Source organism: Theropithecus gelada, chromosome 6, assembly GCF_003255815.1.
Source record: "Theropithecus gelada isolate Dixy chromosome 6, Tgel_1.0, whole genome shotgun sequence".
Taxonomy (NCBI): domain Eukaryota; kingdom Metazoa; phylum Chordata; class Mammalia; order Primates; family Cercopithecidae; genus Theropithecus; species Theropithecus gelada.
In genome coordinates this window covers 158,234,114-158,245,694 of record NC_037673.1, presented here as the reverse complement: position 1 = coordinate 158,245,694, position 11,581 = coordinate 158,234,114, and positions in this window count along the sequence as shown.

The following is an 11,581-nucleotide window of genomic DNA, read 5'->3' as shown; positions in this document are numbered from 1 at the left end:
CCTCACAGGGTATTTAACAAGGCAAGCATTAAATGCAATAATTTGAGGCAAAATTGACATGGTTATGTTAATAACCAGATGGTCAGCAATAGAATGAGGAAAGAAGAAAGAGTAATAGAATAGATGAAAAGAGTTAAATTTTTCTTAGCTTTAGTTTGGTAGGGTTTTCCCCTGGGACTGTGGCCGACGACTCTGGAGGGGGTGGTGCTTTCTTGACTCCGGTGTGATGAGTCCATTCCTTTTTTTTGCTGTACGAACAGCAGTCTTGGTGGTTAGCAGCACAAGATAGGGTCCTTCCCAGGCTGGCTCGAGGTTTTCTTCTTTCTACCTTTCGATGAGAACGTGATCTTCAGGCTGGTGCTGGTTTACCAGAAATTCTAGGGGGTGGTACATGGGCTAAAAGACTTCTAGTTTGTTTTTTTTGGTTTTTTGGTTTTTTTTGTTGTTGTTGTTGGTGGTGGTGGTGGTGGTGGTGAGAAAGGAAAGTGGAAAATAAACCAAGTATATAATTTTTAAGAAATTGACCTTTTGTTTTAAATGTGGGGACCTTGGCAGTGGACTTTATAGTCCTTAATGCCTTTTTACTGATTTTAGCACCTATTTTTAGTAGTTTTTAAACCAAAGAAAGTCAAATACCATTTTACATTTAACAATGCTTCTCATATGATTTTTATACCAAATAAGCTAAATTTTGTCTTTATATTAATGTGTTATTAATGTTAAACCTAATTTTATTAAAACCTTGTAGACATATTTATTTAATTTTTAATGTTTGACCATGAGGTAAAATTTTATAGACTCTTTTTAACCTTTTATAATTTTTGCTGAAGAGCAAGTTGGTGCTTTAAGAAAAACCTGTTATGCTTTTACTTTAATGTGCAGTTCACAGAAAAACTGGATGATACTTCTTTAACTTTAGCTAATATATTTACACACAGAATTTTCTTTACAATTAATGTTTTAAAACTTGCTTAAACCTTCAAAACAATAATTTTTTTAAAGTTTTTAATGTAGATAAAAATGTACATTCTTATGCCTCCTTATAATCCTTTTGCCACAGGTGTATTTTACTTTTCTTACACACCTTGCACATAAACTGGTTTTTTTTCCTATAATTTTACATTCAGGAGGCCTAGTTACTTTTAAATCATGCAATAGTTTTTGCATAAATTCTTTTTTATAATATTTTCCTGTTTCATGACTTTTGCAGACAATTCTTGGACATGCCTTAACTTTCTGACTTATTACAAATATTTCTTTCTTTAAACAACCAGTTAATTTATTTCAGGACAAGAATTTACAACATAATACTCTTTTTTTGTATAAATTTCGTCCCCCCCTTTCCCCCCCTTTTCTTTTTTTTTTCCTTAGGATACCTCTGAACTGGTGAGGTGTGCTTAAAATGAGGTTGCCTCTAAAAGTTATATTTTACTTTTTGTTGTTGTTGTTGTTGTTAGCAAAGCAGTTTCCGCTACAGATTGAATGCATTTGGGCCATCAGTGTGTTACTGGGTTAAGGTTCTTTGATAGGAAGGCCTCAGTGCTTTGGGGATACGCCCTTGTTTACACTGACAACAAAGTGGTATTGGAGTGTTACAGGGTTAAGGAGAATACCTTCAGTTATCAATTACAGGTTTTAAATTTACCTTGGCTTTTAAAGAAATAGGGTACACTTTTTTTTTTAACTACTCTCTCTTTCTTTCTCTCTTTTTGTCTCTCTCTCTTTGACTTTCCTTTTGTCTCTGTCTCCTCTCTGACTCTCTCTTTCTTTTTTTTTTCTCTCTCTCTCTCCTTGACTCCTTCTTTGTCTGTCTCTTCCTCTCTCTCTCTTTGCCTCTTTTCCTCTTTGTCTCTTTCCTTTCTCACTCTCTGCTGGTCTTTCCTTGCCTCTGCCAGCCGCTTATGCTGCTGTTCTCTCAACCACTGTGTGTGGGGGGTGGGGGGTCTAAAACCAGCTGTAACCAAGTGTCTATATAGGGGAACTGGTTTCTTTGGCTTACAGGTTACCCTGTGCCATATCTTTGAAACAAGGGACTTGTTCAGGCTTCCTTCTTTTTTTTTTTTTTTTGAGGCAGCGTCTCACTCTGTTGCCCAGGTTGGAGTGCAGTGGCGTGATCTCAGCTCACTGCAAGCTCCACCTCCCAGATTAATGCCTTTCTCCTGCCTCAGCATCCCAAGTAGCTGGGACCACAGGAGCCCGCCACTGTGCCTGGCTAATTTTTTTGAATTTTTAGAAGAGACAGGGTTTCACCGTGTTGGCCAGGATGGTCTCGATCTCCTGACCTAGTAATCTGCCACCCTGGGCCTCCTAAAGTGCTGGGATTACAGGCGTGAGCCACCGCATCTGGCCCAGGCTTCCTTCTAATGGCCAACCTACCTCTAATGCTGGCCAGTCTATCTTACACAAAGTTTTAAGTTTTCCTAGTGTCATAGCACTCCATAGTCTCCTTTAAATTCTTTTTTGAAATTTTCAACATAGTTCCTAGTAGGGTGGGCTTATTTGTGCTTGACCTATGCTTCTTCAAGACAAAACACCAAGCTTACACCACACGAACACCACAAAACAAAGAACGGGTAAAAGGGGCACACACACACTTTTGCTGTTTGCACCAAACCAAAATCAAAACCAAAATCAGAGTATCCAGAAATCTAAGCCAGGTCAAAACTAAAACCAAAGTATGAAGCAATCCAAGTCAAGTCAAAAACAAAAACCAAAGTGCTGGTACAGGCACACCGTGGGTGATCAGGCCACGCTTCCACTCAAATGGAGTAGGCAAGTTCCCAAGACCAATCCTGCCAAACAATTCAAACCAAGTCAAAACCAAAACCAAACCAAAGTGCCGATAAAGGCATGCCATGGGTGATCAGGCCACGCTTCCACTAAAACGGAGTGGGCAAGTTTCAAAGACTAGTCTTACCAAGTTTTAGATGTCCAGACTTCAAGTGCCCGTTCCTTCCTGGTGTTCAGCCACTGTGTTGATCCTCCACGGGGGCCTGCCACACACTGCTCTGGTGAGGCGTCCCACCGGGGTAAATGCCTACCCGGGAGCGCTCTCAGGATCCGCGTAGCTCGGGCTAGTCGGAGTCCTCCGCAGGGATGTTCCACAGGGCAGGCTTAAGCCGCCTAAGGCGCTGCCTCGACCATCCGCCAATCACCTCGCTTCTCAGTCAGGGACCCAAGAAATGTAGCAGGAAGTGCCCAGACAAAACTCCTCAGACACCAAGTTAAAGAAGGAAGGGGTTTATTTGGCTGGGGGCATTGGCAAGACTCCTGTCTTAAGAGCCAAGCTCCCCGAGTGGGCAATTCCTGTCCCTTTAAAGGACTCACAACTCTAAACCGGTGAGTGTGAGAGGGTCGCGGTTGACTGAGCAAGCAGGGGGTACGTGACTGGGGCCTGCATGCACCGGTAATTACGTCAGAACAAAACAAGATAGGGATTTTCAGAGTGCATTTCTATACAATGTGTGTAATCTATAGGTGACAGAACCGATTAGTCAGGGGTCGATCTTTAACTACCAGGCCCAGGGTGTGGCGCCTGGCTGTCTGCCTGTGGATTTCATTTCTGCCTTTTAGTTTTTACTTCTTCTTTCTTTGGAGGCAGAAATTGGGCATAAGACGATATGAGAGGCGGTCTCCTCCCTTAATGTGGTCAAAAATATATCGTCTTCAGGTTTACTTTATGTATTTGCTACACCAAGAAATGTAGTTCTCTACTACAGTTTAGTGCATTCAAGCTCTTCTTAGTTTTCCAAATAAATAAGAATTTAATAACTAAATTGACTTTACCAGCCTTCAGGAGCTTATCAGCTTTTCCATCAATTTACTGTGTGTTGTTGCCCAAGTTCTTTTAGTTTTTTGTTCCTTATTTTTTCCTTTATAAAAGTTGATAATTAAATGACTCTGTTAATATTTTAATTTCTTAGATGCACTGTACAAATTTGAAATAATTTCATTGTCATTATGCCTAATATCAGTCTTTATCAGTTTAAAGGAAAAGTGTCAGTGGAAACGTTCTAACACTTCCTTAAGTTTTCAGAAATGTCTGTGCAAAGCATACATCTCAATAGGTGTCACTTCCTGATTATTTTGTTTTCTACTGAAGAAGAGAATTATGGATAGGGCAGAAATCGAGTTTGAAACTTTCTTTAGAAGTTTTAGGTATATATAGATTCATAGAGTGCCAGAGCTGGAAAAGACCCTAGTAATAATGTGGTCCTGCTCTCTCATTTTTCAATACATTAAGCTGTGTGGGATAGTGATTAAGCAAAAGTATCTGGAGACAGACAGACCTGAGTTTGAATGCTGACTCTACCGCTGAAGATCTCTATAGACTTGGCCAAAACCTAGACCCTGATCCTTTTAAGTTTTATAATTGAGTTATTTATTTCTAATTTGTCAAACCATTGGTGATAAATAAAGCAATGCATTCAAAATACTTGTATGGAGAATAAAAGAGGGAGGAATAGGAGATTTTAAAAGAAATGGAGTGGTGTGCTTCTTTTTCCACAGACCTACCAGGAGTTTTTTTTTTTTTTTTTTTTTTTTTTTTCTTTTTTTTCTTTTTTTACTACTAATGTTCTTTGATTCAATTTTCCATTGCTCTTCTCTTTCTCCTCTTCTGGACTGGGCCATGGATAAGGCGTGCATAGGCATTGACATGTGGATATGTCTACTTTGTCTCTGTATCTGTTAACTTCTATTGCAGTAGTTTCCATTGAGAACTACAAAATGAACAAGTTTGGGGAGTGAGCCAATTTGATAAAGATCACTGTCTCTTCCTGTGTTGCTTAATGCCCCAGCAGAGTATGGCAATCAACTACTCATGTCTTCTTCATTAGTGCCGTATGGTGTTGTAAATATCTCTGTTAGCACTTCTTTTCCTGGATTCCAATTATCTGCTGATGTTTCTTTTCACGAGACTGAGTTCCTTGAAGGCATATGGTATATATATATTTTTTTTTCTTTTGAATTTCAGTATAGATTTGGGACATGATAAGTGCTCACAATGAATGGATGAAGTTTACATTTCAGATTAATAATGGAAAATATGTTTATAAAGGGGAAACACAGAAAGCCTTGCATGTGATGTGCACTAAATTGTAAATCAAGAAGCTGTGAGTGCTTGACATACATAATTTATGGTCATCATACTTGATAAGTTTGCATGTGTTTAGCATGCCCCTGTCTATGAGGACTCTCTTTTAAATGTAATGATTACACTTGATATGAATATAAATATTTGCTTAATATATGAAGAATGTGACACTTTCTTTGACATTGATTTATTTATGGGTATTTTGGGTTAAAAAACCTGCATACTTCATCTCAATTGCTATTCCCAATGTGCTATAGTTTATTGAGCTCTTAATATGTGTCAGGCACTGTAAAATAATCTCTGTATTTTACATTTTATTCCTTACAATTATAATAAAGTTTTGGTATCCTTATTTTCAACCTAGTACATTGAAGCATTCTGGTGATAAATGGCAATACTGAATTCATAGATAATTTCACGAATGTGTTAGGGGGTTTTTTTCTCCAATGTGACCTGCTAATGAATTTCCTAATGGTCTGATCTAAATCTGTTTTTGATAATAATAATAAGGTAAGAGCCAGTAGATGGACAATTACTAGAAAGATGAAATAGTATGAATAGTGCACATACTTGGATAATAGACCCATTTGGATGGTCTGTGGGGCAATAGCAAGAACACTCGGCCTTCATCTACTCTCCCCTACATATTGCTTCTCAATAGCTAAAGTAGACTCACAAGCAGAAAGAGGGTGCATGATTCAATGAGGGGAATTTGCTCTTAAGAGAGTACTGCTACAAATTCGCTAACATAAACAAGTGCCTTATGTCACGCGGGTCCGTGTGAAGAGACCACCAAACAGACTTTGTGTGAGCAATAAAGCTTTTTAATCACCTGGGTGCAGGCTAGCTGAGTCCGAAAAGAGAGTCAGCGAGGGGAGATAAGGGTGGGGCCGTTTTATAGGATTTGAGTAGATAAAGGAAAATTACAGTCAAAGTGATTTATTCTCTGGCGGGTGGGAATGGGAGTCACAAAGTGCTCAGTGGGGGGAGCTTTTTGAGCCAGGAAAAGGACTTTCACAAGGTAATGTCATCACTTAAGGCAAGGACCGGCCATTTTCACTTCTTTTGCAGTGGAATGTCATCAGTTAAGGCAGGGGCAGGGCATTTTCGCTTCTTTTGTGATTCTTCGGTTACTTCAGGCCATCTGGGCATAGACGTGCAAGTCACAGGATGAGATGGCTTGGCTTGGGCTCAGAGGCCTGACAGGGGATGCGATGGCTTGGCTGGAAAATTTCAGACACATGCTAAGTCACAAGTTAATTTATTAACATTAAGAATAAACTACTTTTATTTACTTTAATAACTTTAGTAGAAATATTTTTAAAGGTGTCAAACTCTTCTGACATTTTAAATGTCACTGAAAGCTCTTTATAAAATTATTATAAAATAATATAAATTTAGATTTTAAAAGGATTTTGAAAGTCATTAAATCAAACTCCCAAAGTATAAAGATATAGGGATGAAGGCTCCAAGATAAGTGATTCCCTGTGGATTTACTGATCCAGACTGAGGATCTATTACAGTGCACTGATGGCATCAGGCCATTAAGACTGCACCATTTTTCTCTTATAATGGAGGGCTGTATACCCCCAATGCAAAACGAGTCCATAATTTAGAACCTGATGTTTACATTCTTTTGTCTTATTACTTCTTGTAAGCTGTCATTTCTACTTCTACTCTGATTCTAAAGCCCCCCATTTATTTATATTTTATTCCTCTTATCCAATTTGGGCTAAGAAACAAATCTGAACTAGATTTAATATATGAGTGAGTAATCTTTGAATGAGGATGTAGGGACTACTGTGAATAAAATGCTTGTCTTTCAATTCTTTCATTCGGGTTTATTTATTTTGACTATGTTCTACAGTTGGAGATGGTGGCAAGAGTTGGGAAGATTCTGGTCTGAGTATAACGTAATTGGTTTTCTGAAAAGTTAAGAAAAGTGAACTGCAAATGAAAGCGAGGCATTGCTACATAAACATTTGGATAAATGTTTAAGTTAGACATTGAAAACAAGTTAGTAAACCACCACCAAAACAAGAGGAAGAAATAATCCCAGAATAGTAGCAAAATTATGGGATTTTAATGTGTGCAATTAGAACAAAAATGTAGAAGTTCTACAAGAACGTAGTCTTGTCAATTTATTTTGTAATCACTGAAAAGCAAACAATCTAATTTTAGAAATGCTAAGAATAGATATGTGCATATTATCTTTCTGACTCTGTATGTAAAGAGTCTAGTTTGGAAGAATCCCATTCAAGCAAGCATTATGTATTTGGAGAAATACTCTCAGGTTTTCCCTCAGTATTTACTCAAATGCTCACTAACACATGCAGTCAGAAAGACGAATGAAACCCAGGTTCTGGAAGATTTAAAGCAATAATTGTCATCGATTTTTCTGGAACAGAAAGCATTACACTGCCAAAATTGTGTGCTAAGACATTATTAAACAATGAAACATAAATAGTGACATTTTGTGGGAAGCTCTTTAAAATGTACCCATTTGGTTACTAGCACTGCACACAACTCAAACATTTCAGCAGTGATTTGGATTTTTGCTTTGTTTTGTTTCCGATATAATAGCAGGTGTCTTATTTTTGTATTAGCTCATTTTTATTATAAGCAAGTTCATTCATTATTGCATGTTTCACAAATCAGACATGAAATGCTTCTAACCTTTATTGTATCAATTGTATATTAATGTTTAATGCTAGGATATAAGATGATGTGATGATGATATTGTCAATAATTATTACATATAACAAACACTGTTCTAAAGAATTTACATATATAAACTCATTTGGTATAGCATATGGAAATGAATTTTTAACTAACAACTACTTTATGACAAAAAGTGTGTCTCCTCCTGTATGGCTCTTGCAACAGATTATGGCTCCTGAAATTCAACCATTGAGGAAGCATTTTAAAAGATTTACACTGGATGCCCAAATAGTTCAGGTCTCAGGGTGTATTTGTGTTTAAGGTATTGTCTCTTTTAGTTGCAAATCCACCCTTCTATAGTTTACTTTGTAATGCTGGTGCTGATCTGCACTGCTTTCATTTCTCCTTTTAAGATGCTTCCTACTCAGTTCTGAGAATAGAAGGCAGGATAGGGAGATAAAAAGGCAGGAGAAAAAGGAAAGAAAAGACTGCTTCGATTCATCCTATTGCTGTTCCTGCATGAGGACCATCCTGATAATGGCCCTCCAGCCTGGCAACAGCAGTTGTTTCAGACTCTAAATTCTTACTATATTTCCAGGATTAGCCTCATTGGGCTAATACAGATATTACTTCTTTCTTAAAAGTTTGGGCCCCAGCTTCTTGGGGATCTTCCACCAAGAAGAAAATCCCAACCCCTTTCTTTTCTTGTGCCCCTAGCCTTAAGAATGGTAGCTATTTTTCTGTCTGGAATGCACTTGATATCAAGAGATTCTGGGATATATTTGGTCATGTCTATGGCTTTTAATGAAATACTGACTTCCTTGCAAATGGGAAATGAGGTACTAAAAATTCATGACATCAAGTCACATCAGTTAACTAAAATAATCACTTCTAGTTTATTACAATGCAGTAAAAGACACTAAGTCTTCTACACTTAATTATTATAGTAGTTATGATGACTACAAAAGCTGTGGGTGGGATGTCCTCTTCTGACTGGAGAATCTACAGACAGAAAAGTATAAGTTTGGCACTTTTAATTCTCAGTTTGAATGAAAAAAGAACAAAAGCACTCCTATGGCAGCCAAAATAATTTCTTAGTTTTTGTAGCTGAAGGACTGTCTTCTCTTTAAAAAGCAGATGCATATTTTATTTGTGCTAATTGTAGAATTTCAATATAAATTGAAATCTAGCACTTGCTATGCCACTTAGGAAAAATTCAGGACATGAATTGTGAAGAACAATGAAGCCGAAACTTGTATGATGACATCTGAGTGGACTCAGTTAATACTGAGAATCTTACAACTCAAGAATTTCTGGCCGGGTGAGGTGGCTCACGCCTGTAATCCCAGCACTTTGGGAGGCCGAGGCGGGCAGATCACGAGGTCAGGAAATGGAGACCATCCTGGCTAACACGGTGAAACCCTGTCTCTACTAAAAATACAAAAATCAGTGTGGCATGGCGGCGGGTGCCTGTAGTCCCAGCTACTGGGGAGGCTGAGGCAGGAGAATGGCATGAACCCGGGAGGCGGAGCTTGCAGTGAGCCGAGATCCGGCCACTGCACCCCAGCCTGGGCGACAGAGCGAGACTCCCTCTCAAAAAAAAAAAAAAAAAAAGAATTTCTAAGATTTTCTTGCTAGTGAAAGGAATCCATCTTCTTGGATCTGACAAGACTATGGATTAAGACCCTTCAATAACTCTGCCAGGTAAAGAACTCCGAATCAACCAGTTAAGATGCTGTCTAAGAGAAAAGGCTAGTGGAAGAAGGAATTTATAAATATCAACTACAGCCATGAAAACTATAGCACCTATACATATCTTACTCTTTACTGGTTATCCTTTACATAGATATGGATATAGTTATATATACATAAAAGTCAAATGGATATTTAGATATATTTGCATTTGCATATAATAAAAGGTCTCATTCTTTACCTCCCTTTTGCTGTCACCTTACTATTTTATATAAATATTTTTTCCTCCTATATATTTGAAACAGTTTGTCTGTGTCCCCTCCCAAATCTCATCTTGAATTGTAGCTCCCATAATTCCCACATGTTGTGGGAGGGACTTGGTGGGAGGTAATTGAATCATGGGGGCAGATCTTCCCCATGCTGTTCTTGTGATAGTGATAAAGTCTCATGAGATCTGATAGTCTTATAAAGGAGAGTTCCCCTACACAAGCTCTCTCTTGCTGCTGCCATGGAAGATCTCCCTTGCTCTTCCACCATGATTGAGAGGCCTCCCCAGCCATGTGGTACTGTGAGTCAATTAAATCTCTTTCCCTTATAAATTACTCAGTCTATGATATGCCCTTATTAGCAGCATGTGGACAGTCTAATACAATATTTTGTAATTGAGTCTTTAGGAAACAGAATATTCCTCTGGGACTGTGATTGTGAAAGAGCAAATAGCATCACTTAGAAATAGATACTGTGATGGATACTGTAGCTGTTGGGATTTTTGTGTACCTCCTTTTTGGACAAATGATGTGAGCATATTTGTTTGTATGAAGAATACTTGCATCTTATTGTTGTGAAACAGTATAAATATTAATATATACAAAAGTGTGTCAATGGTACTGAATAACCAAAGGGACAAGCTATGCTAGTTAGTAAGCAATTATCTGTCAGCTTTATATCCAACCTCTATACTCTATTTCTTGATGCCTGGACTAGAACTCTGTGATTTTCATTTCTTCTCTGACACAAGGATTTCTGTGAGGGTCTGCTGATAGCAGAGGAGTGAGACAGGAAGACAGGAGGAAAATGAAAGGAATTTTGTCTCTTTCATTGACTTACTTTTTCTCTTGATGTTACCTTTCACCTTGTAACAACAGTTGGTTTCAGTCTCCAGTTTTTTGCATTCCCAGAACCAGTCTCATTGTGTCCTCCCACAGTTACTAGTAGCTCTTCCTCAAGAACCTGAGCCCAAATATGCAAGTGCTCTCCTTCAGGCTTTGAGATTTTAGCAGCCATGGACAAACGATAGAGATCTGAGACCTGGCTCTGATGAGCCCCTCCTCAGAGGGAATAGAATAAATAGAATCTTCTGTAGTGTGTTCTAAATTGTTTTCTGGAAAATGCCACTCCCAGGATTTCCTCCATGCAAAATGATACTTAGAGTTATATGAATTTGGGAAATGTTACAGTATTAGAGATTTATAGTGCACATAAGTATCATCATGGCTGTGAGAAGACCAGCAGAAAAGACATTTGCTTCACTTTGCCTCAACATCTCTCCTCCAGTTTTTTCACTAAGGAAACTGTTTTATTATCACTTAACCACTAGTACCATCCTATGGCATACACTGAGAAACATCATTCTCTGGAATCTTGAGAATTTGAAAGTTTTATAGTTGTATAAACTTTTTTCTTGAAATATCCCTTCATAGGGGAGGAACATAAGGTCTATAATTTTTTTACTTGATTTTATCTATCTGTTCTAGCTCTAAGCATAAATGCTGACTGAGAGTAATAAGTGACATGTAGAACGAAGGCTGACAAGGGGCACAAGTGATGTCAGAACCCCAGGAAAATTCTTACAAAAAGTGACATACAATTGAGACAATACTAAAGAATACAAGAGGGGAAAAAAGAATAGGGATCATATCATATTAGATGAGGACATGTATAGGTATGGTTAAATGAACAAGCTATGGATTCACATCACTTGGGTTTGATTATCAGCTACAGCACTTGAGTGCTCTTTGATTTTGAACAAAATTATTCATCTTCTTTGAGCCTTAGTTTCTTCATCTTTAAATGGAGATAATAGCAGTATATTCTTTACAGGTTTGTGAGGTAGATTAAATGTGACCTAGCATA